This window comes from Trachymyrmex cornetzi, unplaced genomic scaffold, assembly GCF_001594075.2.
Source record: "Trachymyrmex cornetzi isolate Tcor2-1 unplaced genomic scaffold, Tcor1.1 scaffold637, whole genome shotgun sequence".
NCBI lineage: Eukaryota > Metazoa > Arthropoda > Insecta > Hymenoptera > Formicidae > Trachymyrmex > Trachymyrmex cornetzi.
The window spans coordinates 609,010-627,093 of NW_017299956.1; the positions used below are offsets into that span (position 1 = coordinate 609,010).

The 18,084-nt window shown below is 36.0% G+C and overlaps 1 protein-coding gene across 2 annotated transcripts in view; it reads right to left on the reverse strand.

The window, feature by feature from the left end:
- LOC108766863 (Down syndrome cell adhesion molecule-like protein Dscam2) overlaps window positions 1-17,426 on the reverse strand; it is a 189,180-nt gene extending 171,754 nt beyond the window's left edge. For both annotated transcript variants that reach the window (XM_018516398.1, XM_018516397.1), the window contains exon 1: window positions 17,154-17,426. The gene's annotated coding sequence lies outside the window, so the exon portion shown is untranslated. The remainder of the gene's footprint in view (window positions 1-17,153) is intronic.
- Between the last annotated feature and the right edge of the window lie 658 nt (window positions 17,427-18,084).

The following is an 18,084-nucleotide window of genomic DNA, read 5'->3' on the forward strand; positions in this document are numbered from 1 at the left end:
GTTTTATTAATGAATGAGAGGGATTTATGTTAAAATTCTTCAAATACAATGTTGTCCCACGACTGTCATATTTTCAGGGTAAATTCTAAGAAAAAATTCTCTCCGTGTAAGACGTAAAATGACACAATAACTTATAAAATGCGTTTATAAAGTTTTATTATGGAATAAGAATGATAAATATGTATATGAAATAATAAATAATAATAATTACAATCTTTCCATACATGTATTACAAGTATTATGACATGAGATACACATTTCATGTAATGCGTTTATTGCATTCAGTGCACTGAATTCAATCTGCGCACTTTGTATGCTTTGAGCAAATCTCGCCCGCTAAAAATGCCGTATATCCCAAACAGGTGGGATATACAAGACAACAAACTAAACAAAGAATACAAGCGCAAAGTATTTGTATTTTGTTTTATACAACATGCTTTACTATTCCTCTACACTCATGTATCACGAAATAACCACTAAGTCTTTTGCACGTTCTACAGTAATCATTTTATGTAGATTATAATTTATGATAGCGCTACTTAACACAGTGACAAATCGATTCAACTAACAATAATTTCATCAATATTGACAGTAAGAAACTAAAATCATAACACAATATTAATATAATATAAAGGCATGTGACAGAGTAGTTGCGAGAAAATTACCCCCACTCCTTCTATTTTTTCTGACTTCTGCGGCGTAAATCCCAGCGCGGCGTATTTGCCGGAGTTACCCTAATATAAGCGATATAGTAATATAATTTATTTAATTATTTTTTAATTAGCTAAAAACTTGCGATTTGGTTCCTATAAAAAACGATGAAAGAGTAATCCTATAGTATTCTAACTTAGTCAATTTTAATCTTGCAATTAACAAATTCTCATAAAAATTATAAGTTTTTAAGTTAGTCGTAGAATTCATTCAGTAATAATAATTCATTCAGTAATAAACAATAAAAAATTGAATAAATAATAAGAAAACATCAATCACTAGATAAATTAACTTCACTCTTAGGGGAAAACATGATAAGAGGAATCCTATATCCTTCCAACTTGTTCAATTTATTCCTAGCGTCCTATGTAGCTTCCCTAATTTCCGCTATAATCATGTTTCATGCCTTAAGTGGATCAACCTCTATACGTACTCGCGTTAAAGAGCGAAGGAAGACTCACTCGTGTCTCATTATGATGGAGGAAGAGATATTTTTTTGCAAAGGAGACAAAAGGATATAGATAGATAGATAGATAGATAGATCGATCGATAGAGAGAGAGAGAGAGAGAGAGGGAGGGGGGGAATTATCGATAATGGTAAAAACGACGAGACCCTCGCGGCCATTCCCGAGGAATCCACGCCATTTCACTTTATCGCCCTCGTCGTCGAACTGTCCTGAAAATACGGAAACGTTGCTGTGTGTCCTCGGGGAATCGCAGTCAGTTTCGCAGTCGATCGGGAAAAGAGCATGTTGTCCCTCGTGCTCGGGGAAATTCGCCGCGAATCGTGTTTTAAGCGGTTCCGTCAAGAAGTTATTTAACACAAATATCCATTAGATATTCTCAATTATTGATTAGACACAACAGCGTCTGTCCCGCGGGATCCAGATTTAAAGACATAATGAAGATTGACAGCAGAAATCTGTGCAAAAAACTTGTACTTCTAAATAAAAGAAGATACTATAAAAAACCATTATAAATAATTAAACATTTATTTATTTTTTATTGAAGATGATCTAATTGTAGGTTGAAACGTCTGTTCTAATTGTCACTTGAGATATAAGAATTATTAAACATTAGCGGATAATAACTAACGTTGACTCTTAACCCTTCTTTAATTAAATTGTTTTATTCAATTGTGAGCTGTTTTCATTATTCTCTATTATTTTACAATTGTTAGAAATTTTCTTCGCTAAGATAGAACAATTCTTCTATAGAATCTAGATGCAAAAGTATAATTCAATCAGCACGAAAAAAATTTTCAACATATGCAAAAGAAATGTTTTAAATGCGATCATTTTATCAAACAAAATGTTTTACAAAATAAATATTGGCTTGGAGAACTTAAAAATATACAATACGTATAACATATATGTTATTTTTAAAAAATATATATTATTATATCTGTGTGACATTTCTATTCAAAAACATTTGATTTTTTGTATAATTGATTTTCATATAACGTAATGTCTGATAATATTATTGAATACTGTCGTTATAGTTACCCAATATTTTATCGACGAAAGTCCGCGACTCTTATTCTTATTCCTATAGAATCTCATGAGCTAAACGGCGTAGTGCCCAACTTCGTGATCCTTTAATGCGCTTTTTAAAGAGCGCATTGAAATAGTTTGACGGAAGGTACTCCTCCGTAATTCAATCGATTTGAAAAAGTATCAGCGCCGAAAGTTTGCGCAGAAAGGACCGAAGTTCTGCAAAAATTGCGTTTCAACCACTCCATCGGGAGTTCTCGCTTTTATCGACTTCGCTCAAGAAAATAAAAAAACGGGAAAAAAAAAGAAAATAGAAAATCTCGTTGTGCTCGTAAATTGCTTCGCAGCTTTGCCAAGTTTTTTTGTTAATATTCCGAGAAAGGGATAAAATCGCACAAGTATTGCGAAACTTGGAAGAAACTTGTAAAATATACGGTGTGCTACGTTGTTCAACGCTATACATATATGTAAAGAAGATGGAGCAGACAGAAAGATATCTTCTCCCTAGACTTGCCAGATGTCTTAGTGCAATGGTTGAAGATAAGCGAATATAAAATATGCTCTTACAAACGCTCTACGTCGAGACATTCGTAATCAACTGTGAAAACAACGTGATTAAGTATCGACTCGTATAACGCATTGCAAAAAATTTAGTCGTCGGCCATTCAAATATATATTTTGAAAGACTTTCAATACTCCAATAAAGAGAATAAAAATTTTTCTTAAAATCATACAGTTATATAATATTATTTGTAAAGACATATCCTACAATGAGAAAACGGAAACAAATATCAGCATGTTTTATCAAGCAATTTGAGATTTCCGCATTCCTATTCCTCCCTATCGTTTCTGTTTCAGTTTTTCGCTGAAGATGACTTAAAAAGAAGCTGAAACGTTCGATATTTGAAATTAATGTATCTTATAAATATATTTTATATGTTAAGAAATTTGCGCTCTCTATCTCTCTCTCTTTCTTTCTTTCTCTCTATCTCTTTCATTCTCTCTCTAATAATTGCGCCGTATTTTTATTAGCCACTACATTATTATAATTATAATTATTTCAATATTGAAAGTTCTTTGTAATAATTTATTGTTAGTAATTTAGATCAAAATTTCCAATTTCTTGGAATAAATTTTTTATAATGAATTATGAAAGGATAATCAAAGAAACCATTTATTTTCGGTGTCGTACCTATATCATACTTAGAATCTTTCGTAAAGACCGACGAAAGTAATACTAATTATTCTAAGGTGCTTCGACTACGTTTCTTCGTGTAAGGTGTTGCACAATTGTTACGATTACTGTAAGCTTCGTCGTGTCGAGCTGTGAAACTTTGGAATGAAATTTTAGAAGTAACAACAATGAACTTAACACGCTGTAGTTAACTGCGCCAGTTAGGCGAGTCGTGTAGCCATTTCAAGTTACACACGCAATATCGAAGTACCCGCACCTCGCGAACCTATTCTAAACAACGACCTTCTTCCTTAGAATGTACTTTTTTCTTGTTTTATCAAGTCTACAAGCAAAACTGTAACAAGTCCTCGAGAGTTTTCACATAGTTTGCAACAAATGATAGTGCCTCTACAGGAGAATCGAAAAGTTGCAAACGATAATTTTTGAAAGCACACAAAATTTGAATATTACATCTAGAAAAAGTAATATTTGTTTCTTGCTCTTCTTTGGAAAATAAAAATTTAACACTCTTCTAAGCAATCGTGTTTTCGTGATAAATTTAAACGTCTTAACGAATTAACGTTTAACAGATTAATACATTGCTTAATTTAACAGATTAATAACTTTTAAAATATTACTAATATTATGAGGGCCACATCATAATATTTATAATATATCTAAAATTACAATAAATACGTATGATACTTTGAGATATCTACCTAAAATATCAAAATTTAAATTTTATAAAATGCAGGAAACGTATTACAAGCAATAGGTTATAGCTGTCTTTCTTTACTTATTTATAATACTGAAAGAAATAACCGTCAAGTATTTCCTGATAAGAAATCGTAAACTGGTGTTTCTCACGCTTGCAATAGCAATGTTGAGACCTCACTGTATTCGTATTACGCAAACGAGATGAAGCGTAACGATATCTTTTCTCCTCGTGTTCCGGATAGAAAAGCCTGGTACAGTTGCCGCAGCTTTTGGAATTATTCATAAATTCCAATATCGGGTCTACCGACGCGCGGGCAAAGTCCTGAAACTACTTGCGACTGTTCGATGTCTGTAAGTGGTCGCAACTCAGAACATGCATGCACGTTGGTGAATACATAGAGACACATATAGACATATATAGACACGAAAATAGATCGCCGACCTGTTCAAGAATGCCGGTCATGTCCAAAACCGTTTCAAAACTCACAGAAAGCATTCGAAGTATTCTTCCAATTTTCACGTTATACTACGTCAGAAATATTAAAATGACGCCGATAAGTTTTGGCAACAATTTCTATTTTTTAAAAAAGAAAATGGCTCTCAAAGTTGAAGAAAATTATAGAAGATCCCTTTTGACTAAAAAAAAAACATTGAAGAGAAACAACGCTCTCAAAACAAATGTTGACACTGGATTCTTCAAAAAATTTGATTTTAATATATTTAACAAATAAAACTGTAACTTTAATGAATTTTTAATTTGGCACAATACATAAATTTCTATTAATTTCATTTTTATTACATGTTTGTTCGTATACCCAGCCGGTAAATATTGTCTCAGATCACAATATCTTTGTAGACACTATCGGCAGTTAAAACGGTCCCAGTTACATCAGAGCTCGGTGTTGAATTTTCAGAGAAAAAGAGGCAAAAGCGAGAGCAGAAGAGAACATACATCGCTTGGCAAAAATATGAGTGGGTGACGACACGAGAAGCAGGCACCAATAAAAGGTATCGACGTATGTTCCACGGCCATCAACATCGCAGAGTGAAAATTCATTCCACCGTCTCTCACACCGGAAAGAAGGGATCTCGGTATCGGAATTTGCCTGTCGTGCAAATATCATCGAATGAGAGAGAAAGAGACAGATAAATAATTAATAGATGCAAATATACGCGATTCTGAGAGATTCCAATTCGTTAAAGTTTTCACTTGTCGCGAATTAATAAATTAAAAATCTCCATGCTTTTTAATCGCTAATTTCTGCAACACGCGAATACACAGTAACGCATGTACATAAAAGATGCATATTAAAACGGTGAATTCGAACAGGATAGTTTATACAAAATAGCGAAAAATAACACGATCAGAAAATATACTTCGCTCCTAACAGAAAAAATAAAACAAATATATATTTTTTTATCCTACATATATATTTTTTCTCTCTATATTTTTATATTACAATATAAATTCACTCTATTCCTATCGAGTTTAGTATAAAAATCGTCATAACGCCCACGACTGATTATCCAAGAAAAAGAAAATTATTTTCTTCGTTTTTCATGAGAATACATTAGCCGAGAGCAATATCGCTAGCTGCTTGTCACAGGCGACAATTGTGCGGTGAAAACGAGCTATTCTAAAGCGCGATCCCCGACGACAAAGGACAAGCAGTAGCATACATCCTCGAAGCGATATTCAGGCATTCGCAGCCCTGCTGGCAGGCGAATTTTTTTCCTTTCACTGACACGTACGAAGACGTGATGATCCATTGTCGAGGGAAGTCGTGCAATTCCCGGCGGTCGGTTCGAGGAGGAAGAGGACCACGATGGGTTGATGCAAAGTGAGGATGGGGAGAGTGCAATAATGTCGGCGCGTTAATGCTCGTGGAAATAATGTATCGGCCGCCGTAGTGTAAATTTCACCTATACTACTACCACTACCTGGTCGATATGGCGTAAATATGCGTAAAGAGCAGGCGGTGGCGGTTATACGTGCACATAGGCTGGCGTGTGTGTCTGGATGGTTGCGTGCATGCGCGAGTGCCGAGTACTGTGCAACCAAAAGCCAGAGGTAGAAGGGGACGCGGGGATGCGTGGTGTAATGGCCTGCTACCGAGGGTGCATTAAGGCGGTTTATGCGCGCGAGGTGGATGCGGGGTTACTTTTAACCCGTCTCGAATGCTGCTCTCATTGAATACGTGGCAAAATGTCCTGGCAACGGCCAGAGGAACGTTCGATAATTGATTCGGAGCTGAAAGCTTCGAAGGATTCATGTGAGTCTCGAGTTAATGGAAGATTAATTATGAAATTAAGAAGTTCCAACGTCGCGGAAATAAAGCAATAATGGCACTCGAAGATTTTTCGTTCTGAAATAATAACGTTCGACAATGACGAAATGTACCTCCAATGAAAAATATTCAGAGATACCGAATAACATCCAATATTTCTAAATGGTCGTCACGTTTCGCGATTTTCTCCACGTCATGATGCGCGAAATTAACGTGCGGGATTAATGCAGGAAAAATTCAGCCGTTTGCCATGAAAATCCATTACTATTTGCGATTAATTTGCCTGTATTTCCAATGGCGTACAAACTCGTACAAACGCACACACATCCGCATGTACAGAACGCCAATTCGCGCCAATCGATTACCAGGTTTCAGAACGCACGCTCATTGTCGGTACAATTACGACCCAGCTCAATATACGGTTTCAAAGATGGGTATTGTGTTTCAAAGTGACGTCGCTGCTCTATGCAGAACATATACAGATATTACAATAAATGGTAGCGCGTTAATTAATGCAACGCGAGGTGCCTTTCGATGTAAAGAAAGAGATACGAGAGAGATAGAGACGAAACATATATTCGTATCGCTATTAAAATCGTAATTAACGTATGGTAATTATAATCGACGTACCGTAATTTACTTTTGTTATGTGATTCGCGTGTGATAGAGAGAACGTGGGGAAGAACCTTCGCAGGAAAATGGCGATCGAGTTCTGGCGGTTACGATGCTGAAGGAAAATTGCGAGTAGAACGAAAGGAGTCTCTTTCTCTATTAAATCGTTAAAGCGCTTTTGTTGCGTACGACGGCACAATGGACAAAACATGGATAAGGTACGATGAATGGCGGAGATGTCATTTGCAGAGAGCGATGATACACTCTCACGATAGAAGCATTAAGGCGGTTTATGCACGCGAAGCGAGAGCAGCATACGCTTTTGCGGGCCGCCCCTGCAGCGCCATTTCTTTCAGCGTGATGATAAAGATGATAAAAAGCATTTAAATCAATTGCCAAGTTAGAGACAAGAATTAGAGATGCACGACGCCATTAAAATCGTGGTAATTATCAAAGATTGTACTGTACGATAAAAATTATTGTTTGATGAAATTTAAATACATGTATAAAAAAGTACACTCAAAAAAGAAGTGTTTTTTTAATTTAAAATATTAAAATATTTTGTTCTCGTTTCCATTTTTTAAAAACTTAAAGATGTTTTACTTTTAAACTTTTTCTTCATAAATAAAATACTATGTATTTAGATTTAAAATGCATAGTGTTTTGTTTATTGAAAAAGTTTAAAACTGTATCTGTAAGTGTTTAAAAAATGGAGACAGAGAGAAGTAAAACATTTTAATATCTTAAAATTAAGCGCTTCCTTTTTTTAAATGAAGTTAAGGTAATTCTTTAATTATTAATAGAGAGAGAGAGTAATTTTAAGATAATATAAAATTAATCAAATAATTTTAATGTATGTATATTTCTAGTTTATCACTAATTTATTCATTTCTTTTCAAAAGTCTTATAAGAATAATTTGTTATTTGTTATTAAAACTTGAAATAAGTACCTTAAAAAAATGATGAGAATATTCAGGTGAAAAATATTTAATTAATTAAATCTCTAAGTTTTCCAAAAGTAAAGAAACTTTGTTGGTGCGTGATTCTCAGAGGAGAAGTTTGAGCCTGCAGCTATATTTCCTTCTCAATCTATTTTTAACACGTTTCTGCAGAGATGCATTCCACAGACTCTGCCATATTTCAACTCTTAGATTACAACTTTCTTTAACAACTTACATATCATAATTTATATCACAAAATGCAGAATTTTGTTTCTAGGAAGTCACATCGACGTCAATAAATGTTAATTGGAATCAAATCTTTTTTCTGTTTGCAAATGCAAATGTCACCCGACAATGATGTAACAATGAATTATTCAGCCTGATTTAAATTGTTCATGTTGACGCAATTCAACTTTAAGCCTCGACAGTTGCATAACGAACTGAAGAGAGAAGCGTAGCTTTAACAGATTTTAGATGAGGACGCACGTTCGCGACAAACGAATGAATTATATCTCCGGAAGCTTATCAAACATGACGAACACACGTCGAATTCGTATGCATGGATCGCGCGCGTCACGTTGCTAAAGAATTATCGCCGTCTCCTTCGCCAAACGATAAATCATGCTCCGAGAGTGCGCTATCGCATGCTCGCATCGTTACGCACGCGGATATCCCCGGGACACGAAGATCCACTCGGACAGCCTCGCCCCGTCGGGCTTATTCTAATTTATATCGGCGTGAATTAAAGGATTACGTAATAAACGCTGAATTATGGAGTCGGATATGACCGTTTCGATGTATCGATCCGGCCGATAGCGGCGTGAGAACGACCAACTACGAAACGCGTTCGCGTTGAATACCTCCAACCGCGTGATCCCATGCAATTATCCCGCGCTCGCACTCACCCGGAATTAACTATTCTATGTTGAATATATATATATATATTCAACATAGAATATATATATATCAAGAAAGAAGTCTTAAGTACATTTTCGTGATCCGTTTTGACGTGACTGGAATAAATTAGATACTTCACGGATCCTTCAGGAACTTCAGTAATTTGACTTAAATCGTGAGCTACAGAAGAATATAAACTAGAACAAAAAATTAAATGCGTATAAAATAATAAAAATGGAAAAATAAAAGGTATTGTCTAATGTGCGACTGGAAAAGAAAGGGTTACGTGAAGAATGAAATAAATCTTTTCTATCGAGAAAGCTTCGTTCTCCTCAATTATACTCTAAAGAGAGAAAGAAAGAGAGGGAGAGCGGGCATAAATTGAAAACAAATTAAATCTCCGAGATTGAGTTACGTCTACGTAATTAATGTAAAGCGGATACGTAATCCTGTAGTTATATATACGTAAAATATCCTGTAGAGATACGGTCGTCATCGCAACTATGACGACGACAAACTCCGTAAAAACGGAATTACGTTTCTCTTAATTTTTGAGGGATTTGAACGCTCGATAATAATTGATAGGTTGATTAAATACGCTTTGATATGTTTCAATGCATCACTCTTTTCATCTGCGGATTTTATGTGGATTTCTAGTCGTCTTATCTTCAACGAAATTTTGATTGCATACCGACCTCTTTCGCGAATTTTAAATTCGTTGCAGTAGAACTAATTTAAAGATTGTTTTCAAACGTATATTTTATATTTCTTCAGAATGTAATTCATATTGGAATTGCGGATATATAGAATGCTAAGTATTAAATAATTTCAATAAAAGCTGTCTTTATAAATTTTTTTAAGAAAAAAAAAATTTAGATATCAAAGAATCTATCATTAAAATTAAGATTGAGATTTCTAAAGCATTCTGTGTGTCGCCAAATATGCTAAAGTTTATAATTTTTATCAAAGTTTCCTTATCAATCACTCCTAATTTCAGAGAATTAATGTGTCATATAATTTCCGAGTAAGAATACAAAATTGTTGAGATCTTCATCTATAAAAAGACTTCATCCTATCCACTATAGAAACAGCTTTTCATAAATCGTCAAATTAGGTCGTAGAATGCATTGTGAGATGATGTACACGCTTTCACGATACCACTACTCCACGGTATCAGCGATGTTACACGTGGAGTATGAAAAACGTCCACACGTGCCTGTCCTTTTTGCACGATCCCAATTGAAACGCGTTAGTTATGCGCGCACGTACATGCGAGGAATCCGCCCCGGGCTCCGCGAAACCGGGCGAGAGCAACAAAACGCGCGTCGCGTAATTCCACGCGACCTATATTCTAATAAACTATTCGTTTGACGTATCCATCCCCTTTTTAAAAAAGATTCTACCTCTCTCCCTCTCTCTCTCTCTCTCTCTCTCTCTCTCTCTGTATATGTATTACATTCACAAGTTGTGTCCTTAGAGGGCTTGCCTTAGGATATTAATAAAGCTTCTATCTATCTATCTATCTGTCTCATTTGTACATATATTTTGCTTTCACAAATTTCTCATAAGAAAAAAATAAATTTAATTTCACTAAAGAATCTATCATTAAAATTAATATAGATTCTATCTCATATTATTGTTCTAAAATTCTTTTTTTGTTTATTTTTATTAGCTCTGTTTTATATTCTTAAAAGAATGCCCTAGAATGCCAATAAACGTTTTATCTATCTATCTATCTATCTATCTCCATTTCGCATCGAGAATATAACATTGATCTGTCTAGCACGCTCCTCGACAAATCTCTCGTTCATCTGCACACGCGGCTCGCTTTTAATTTCGTCGAGTATTAATAGATATCCTATTGCGAATACCTTTTTCATGGAATCTCTTCATTCGCGTGTTAACGAGTCTGCCGGTAATTACGCGCGTTCGAGCGAAATTTTTTAAGGGACGTGACGAAGAAAGAAAGAGTTGTGCCACTGGATCGATATGCAGACACCTTGGATATTCATGGAGAAATTATTCGGATATCCAGTGCAAAACGCGACGCGCGCACTACTAGGATGTTCCATTATGCTATTAACGCGCCCTCCTGATAGAATTTAGCGACGTAGTTAGATACTCTTGTTCTAATGTTCGCTGTCAAAGGGAAGCTACCGCTCTGGGATTCCATGACGCGGCTTAAATTTTAGGTTGTCATCCGCAAGAGGAGCTCGAGCTTCCAACGACTTTTAATCCTTATGCGAAACACGATAATATAAATTTATATAAATAGCTTGATTCTTTAAAAAATCTATATAATGTAGAGCTTTTTAAATTTAAACTAAAGTTTAAAAAGAAATAAAATGAATAAAAGCAAATCTCTCTAAATAATAAATACCAATATTTATATATATATATATATATATAACTAGATTACATATAATAAATGTAATTACAATTAAAATTCCATTAATTTTTATTTATTAATCATAGTTTGCTTAGACAGTTGTTAAACTTGAATGAATGTCGATCATGGAGCAACGTTTGATAGATTCTCAGTTAAATCTCATAATAATTTCTTGGATTATTCATACTCTATGAGAGATCCGTACAAACTTTTCGTAGTAAAATTCAATGGAAGCGGATACGAGGCGACGACGGTTGGGTCTAGTGAAACAAGAGGAAACGGAAACGCGCGCGCGAAAGAGAGAGAGAGAGAGAGAGAGAGAGAGAGAGAGAGAGAGAGAGAGAGAGAGAGAGAAATGGCGAGAACGAAAGAGCGAGGGTAGGAGCAAGTTTCGCTTGCTTTCTCCATTTTTTATGGAACGAACAGTAAAAAGGAGCGACGAGAAAACTCTTTCTTCGAGTGGCTGGTTAAGAAGTTTTATAAGTTGCCGGCATCCGCGGAATGCTGAAAGGTCAATCAATTTTGCGCAATTTTCCGTTTCTCTCGCGAGATGCGTTTTCCGCTCTTTTTACGCAGATCCGATTAGAATAAGATATGAAAAAGGATTAGAATAAAACACGAAAAAGGACTGCGCAATGCATTGTATAATGTTACGTATTTATTATGCATCTCCGATTAAGATTGTTCGAGAAAGTTTTTCCCTTTTTCGTGGGAGCAGGAGAAAGCGTTTCATCGAATCACCGGCAGAGAAAGGACGAGTTCACGTGTTTGAAAGTGGAATCAAAATACGTTGGGATCGTTTCGGATCCTTATTTCCACGCGAGAAGAGCTGCATAAGAAATTTCCTCTTTTCGCATCAACTGGAGAATCTGGTCAATCCGTCGATAAAGTTCTCAAATAAAACGCGCTGCGAGAATCTCTGATGTTCGCTACGTTAAATGAAACTGATTTCCACGCCAAGGATAAAAGTGAGATCGTGAAGTTTCGACGTAGCGTGGCTTTGTCCGATCGATCTCAAAAGGATTTATCTGGGCCATACAGAATGCCGCGTTACTTTTGATCGAATTTATTCGGGCGAGTGATATTTCATTCTCATTTACCTAAATTGGATTTTCTCGTATATTTGATATACTCGCGCGCAGGCACGATACTTTGTTCTCTTAAGGGGATCCTAAAGTCCTGTATTACCGACTAAAATACGTACAATTTTTGTATTGCGAATACTCTTTTTCTCTTTCACGGATTTGAAACAACATTTGCTTGATATGAAAGTTTTGCAACCTGTACGTACGAAATAATGATTCACGGTCACGTAATTTGCACGAACATACAACGTCGAGTTCTTAGAATTAGATTTAGACCCTTTATCGCGACGAATTCGTTGTACGAAAATTGACACGTATGTGTGACTGCGTGTATCATAGGCTGCGTGAGATATTGCTGTGGTAGTATAAAAAGACATGTCGATGTGCGGTGCGCGGCGCGACATCTAGTGATTTTTCGGAGTTCGAGCTTTGCTTTAGGATCCCCTTAAATTGATCAATTTTGCAGAAAACAATGGACGTGAAAATCAAAAGAGATAAAAAGTCGACCTTCGACGCATTTCGCGTCAGGAGGCAGAAAAGTCGCAGATATAATAAGCACGAAATGCGAAACCGTTAATTGTGAGAAACGCGAACCGGTTAAAGCAATTAACGCGAACAGAATCGCCACCGCGGCCCCTAATTTTTTTGTCGCTGAAAAACAGCTAATGCAATCCTTTTCGAGCTCCCGAAATTCGATTTCCTTGCGCGAAGCCACACCGCATGGGCCACAAAATGTTATTTCCGTGTTCGCGCAGACCATCTGTGCGTTCCTGTTTGAGTCAAAATCGTGTTTAATGAAAAAATACCTCGGACGCCTGCGCGAAGCTATATATATTTCTATATAACTGCAATAAATAAAAAATACTTTACGGGCTTTGCAAGCGGGAATGACATGTATGCCGTCGATGTTACGGGAAATGTTACAAGATTGTCAAAGATTTCATTAAAAATTCGGTGAATTGAACGAAATTTTAGCTGCTGCAATTGATATATGATATTTCCGTCGATATTAAGATTTTCCTGAAGGTTTTCTTAAAACGGCAATCATTATCGGTGAAAATGTAAATAACGATCAACTGAGCCTGAAATTAATTTTAGTAATACTAAAACATAATTAAAAAAAAGTCGTTAGTTACAATAATATGTATTATAATTAACACGACCACAACGGTACTTTGTGTAATATTTTTCGTGCGCTCTAGTTATGCCGAATAAAAAAATTTGGAGCGATTTTATTTAAACTCTTGCTCCACTTTACTATAGCGCAAACTGAAACGAATATGACGGTGTAAGTTACGAGCACGTAAACTTGTGTTTATTTTATGATTTCTCTATATCGTTCGGTAAAAATATTTTTGCTTTTATTTCAAATATCGTCGCAAGATTGGAAATACAATTTGTAATGAGACCATTTTGACGACACAATCGTTGAAGTTTTAGTGATAGAATTTTAATGCCACTCTATCACATTATCACTCTGCCACAATCGAATTAAAATGTTCGTTACTGTAATACAGCTCTCACAAATCCATCTAAGAACTACATTTCTGATTTAACTATTTACTATATTAAAATACGAATTTATTTTTAATAGAGATAATACGAAGGAAAACGAGAATTTTAAGACGAGATGTATTAGTTTCCACGAACAATGTGGTCCAGCAGATCTGACGATGCAAATTCCTCTTTGAATTGTTTATATTAATAACATTCTCTCTCTCGCATATTCTCTTGAAGTGGTAATATCAAACCCACGCTAAAATGTTTCTCTGTGCCAAAAAACGTCACTCGAGTAGTTACGTACTCGCGGAGGACGAGAGGCTTAAACCAGGTTATTGAGTTCGTTCCAGTTTTTGGCGCACTAAACGGACCGTAGATTCAAATGAGCTCATTTTCACCACATACGCGTATGTGTTTTATTCAGAAACACGAGATAAGGAACAAAGAGCCGACGAAAACTTTGTCGAGCGTAAAAACCAAAGGCATGGTTCCATGGACTATGCTCCTTCTAAGGTAGATACCGACGCCGATCGTAAAAGCGATGCGAAAGTGTGCAAGCTACACGATATCTTTAATAATTCGCATGAAACCGAAGAAGAAGACGTATGCTAGGGATTATTGATAGAGATAACTTAATTTTCAGGTAGGTTAACCGTTAAGTTAACAGACAGCTTCCAGTTTGAAACGCTATTGATTTCACACAAAAAGCGTATTATTTAAAAATAAAAAGAAGAAAAACATGGGAATATTAAGTGATCGTCAAGCTTAATGAATAATGCAATTAGTTTGTAATTATGTAGTTATTATCGCTATATTGTACAATAAAGTGTATTAATTTATTTTACCCAGAAACATAAATTCCAGTGGTCGACCACTAAAACCGCTGCTGTTCTATTCTCATATACATATATATATACAATATACCTATACACATACAAATTAAAAGATAGATACCAAATTTGTAAAACACCACATATGCGCAATTATATATCTCAAAATCATTCGATATAAATGTTACATCTCTAAATAAATAAATTTAGCTAATTACTTTTTATTATAGCTTTTATACGATCCTCTGAAAAGTTTTGTCCGATCTGCCACAGTATGGTGAAAATTTTGAAAGAGTGATTTATTTTACTTTTTCCCTGTACTTTCAGTTCTGGTCGTGAGATCGACATGGCATAAATCGTGAGATAGTGCTGGCCGGAATAATAAAAATTATCGAACAGCCATCGCGATGGTTGATAGAGAGGAGAGAAAATTGGGAGTGAGAGAGCGAACGCTGCCTCTGACATTAATTAATCATCCGCGGAGAGCGGTCGAGTTACTCGAGTCTGATAAATTATCGCCACCTGAGGAGCCTGCCTCGACGATATACGGCCCGCCGTATCTGCCTACGATAATTCTCTTTATTCAAGCGCGCCGCAGGATAAATTCGCTAACGATGTTCGTTCGCGTGGCGTTATTAACGTGGAATATTGCGACGCGCAAAGAGCAAACGCGATGTTTAATCCGCATGTCAGCACGATAGGATTTTCCGTTCGGTTTTTTAGTAGGACACTAGAGTCCATTTTACCAATGGGAAAATATGGCCGATTAGTTAACATGATAATAAGAAAAAGATACTGCTATAAACGACGAAACGATCGAGTATGCTGTGCATGATACACGAGTGGTGTCATTAAAAGACTTGTACTTGTAAGAACAAAGATTTACATCTTGCATTTGATATGAGGTGCTTTCTATTTGATGACACGTCAACACAAGCATCATTTTATCTTTTTTGACATCTAGAGAATAACAAAGATAAATGATATTTGTGTCACCAAATGGAAAGCACTCATAGTTTGTTTCTGCATCTCATATAATATGATAATTAAATGTACGACGTTTGTTGTTATAGTCGATAATTATAAAAAATAAATTTTGTTTCTAAGTTTTAAATATAATTGAATGTAGCATGTGTATAAATGAGATTTAATTTAAATTAAATGAGACCCATGCAACTCAAATAAAGAAATCATTTTTAATTTTTTAAGAATAACGTGGATAATGCTAAAAATGGCAAGGTTTTAAGATAAAAAATAATAAATAGTAGGTAGATGCACAGAGATGCATTATAGAAAAGATATGTATAGAAGATGTAATCTAAAAAGTGATCCGAGAAGATGACAAACGCGTGGAAAAATCTCACGCCTCCATTTGCGTTATTAAATACGACAGAAAAGAGAAAGGTAGAATATAGTCAGCGTCTGTAATAATATCACAGTACAAAATCCGTACTGCGGAATAGAGCGTATAGACATATCGATATGTCATAACACCTGCTACCACAATGTGCAATTATCGACATCGCGAGCACAATTCTCTCAGCATCGTGCTTTGTGAAAGATCGAGGGAATAAAGACTGAATAATACTTGAACGAAATGCGAAATGCCAGATGCTATAATTCGCGCTTGATGATGTATAGTGGTATGTAAAATAACAGAGATGTGATTTAGTCGCTTTAATAATCCATTGAGAATTTAAATATTAACATGATAATAAATACCATATTCGTTTTATAAAATAATGCCAACTGTTAAACTTTAAACTAATACCAAAATATTTAGAATAATGTTGCTTTATTATAATGTCGCTTAATGATTTGTTCTATTATCAACTTATAAAATAATAAAGCGACGAGTATGTATTCATCGTCTAAAAAAATATTTTTCTTTTATAATTTGCAACGTCAAATTTACTTGCAATTGTTTTTATAGAAATGTGGACTTTACAGTTAATTAGAAAGCAATATGATTTAAATAATCTCTTGTATTTTGGTACTAATACCGCTGATATTAATCCTCGAACATCACACATGGATATTTTGTGTCCATGCATTAAAAATAACCATTTTTGTACTTTAATAAAATCAAAAACTGCTTTTTTCTTCGAAAATCAAAGTTACAATTTTTCTATTAAAACTGAATTACCTATTTTCTTTTTCTGGTGCAGAAAGTAATTTCCATAATTTTCCTAAACATTTTTTCCATTGTTTGCATAGCAAGATGATTTAGTAGAGACCTTAAAGAATATATGAGAATTTTTGCAGAATTTTTCGAGCACTTTAAGAGACTTAAATCGAGTCGGACACGAATAACCCATGTGTATCGTCCAAAGGTACCGAAAACAATTGCTATGTTCGAGGGTTAATACATCCTCAACAATCTTGTTTCCTTCTTTTTGATAGACACGACCACTAACGTCCTCCTCCCTCTCTAATTTCACGACTGCATGCACATTGGCAAGGAAATGCAGTACGCACGCGACCGAACTTCCTATCGCGAACGATTTTTCACGTACATTGTTGCCTTTGAAGATCCCGGCCAGCATGATAGTCGTCGCCAGCTGAAGCGTGTCACGTGCCAGGCTCGAATGTGTGGTTTTCCTTGCCCGCGTCCAGAAGAAGGGGACCCTCGAGCGTTTCACTGAGAGTTCCGTTTCACAACAGCTCGTCGTTGAAATGCAGGGAGAAAACGAGGAGGGAGAACGGATGAGAGAGCGATTATAAGAGAAGATAAGAATCGCGGGGAAGTGTGCGTACTTCCGATTGTGCGTTATCACTCTGGCGAACACGTTGAGACAGATCGCGAACAGGTTGACACCTTCAGGGAGGAGATCGCGCGCAGAACTGACACCTCACGCGCGCGGTCCAGCTACCCTCAGCATCCAGCGGTGGTAGCGGCGGCGGCGGCGACGGTGGCGGCAGCCAAGGGGGATAAAGCCGAGCACGCGCGAAATTCCACCCCCTTCTACCCCTATTCGCCCCTTCTCCCTCTCTTCGATGGGTTGCAGCCACCCGTCCACCCATCCACCTCCTCTCCCCCTCGTCGCTCTCATCCACCATGATTCTCCTCTCCTCGGTCAACCTCTGCCGCTAGTACTCCACGCTCTTCGTTTCGTGTCGAATTCGCGCCACCGTCCACGAAATTTGACTTTGCCTTTACTGCCCACTGGTGTCTGTAGAAATCCCTCGATTTCGAAAACTACTGATGCGGTTTATTACTTCTTCTCTTTTGCAAGTAATTTTAATTAAGTGCGTTTGTGTGTTTTAATGATAAGAAGCAATTCTTCTCTTCAAAAATAAAATTCAACCCTCACTACAATAAACGAGTTCTTTTTTGTCTCCTAATAGAAAAAGAATTTTAAAACTTTTTGCATATATTCATATAATGCAAATTTATAATTTTGCTCTGAATTATTTAATGTGTTTGTCTCTTGGAAAAATCTAATC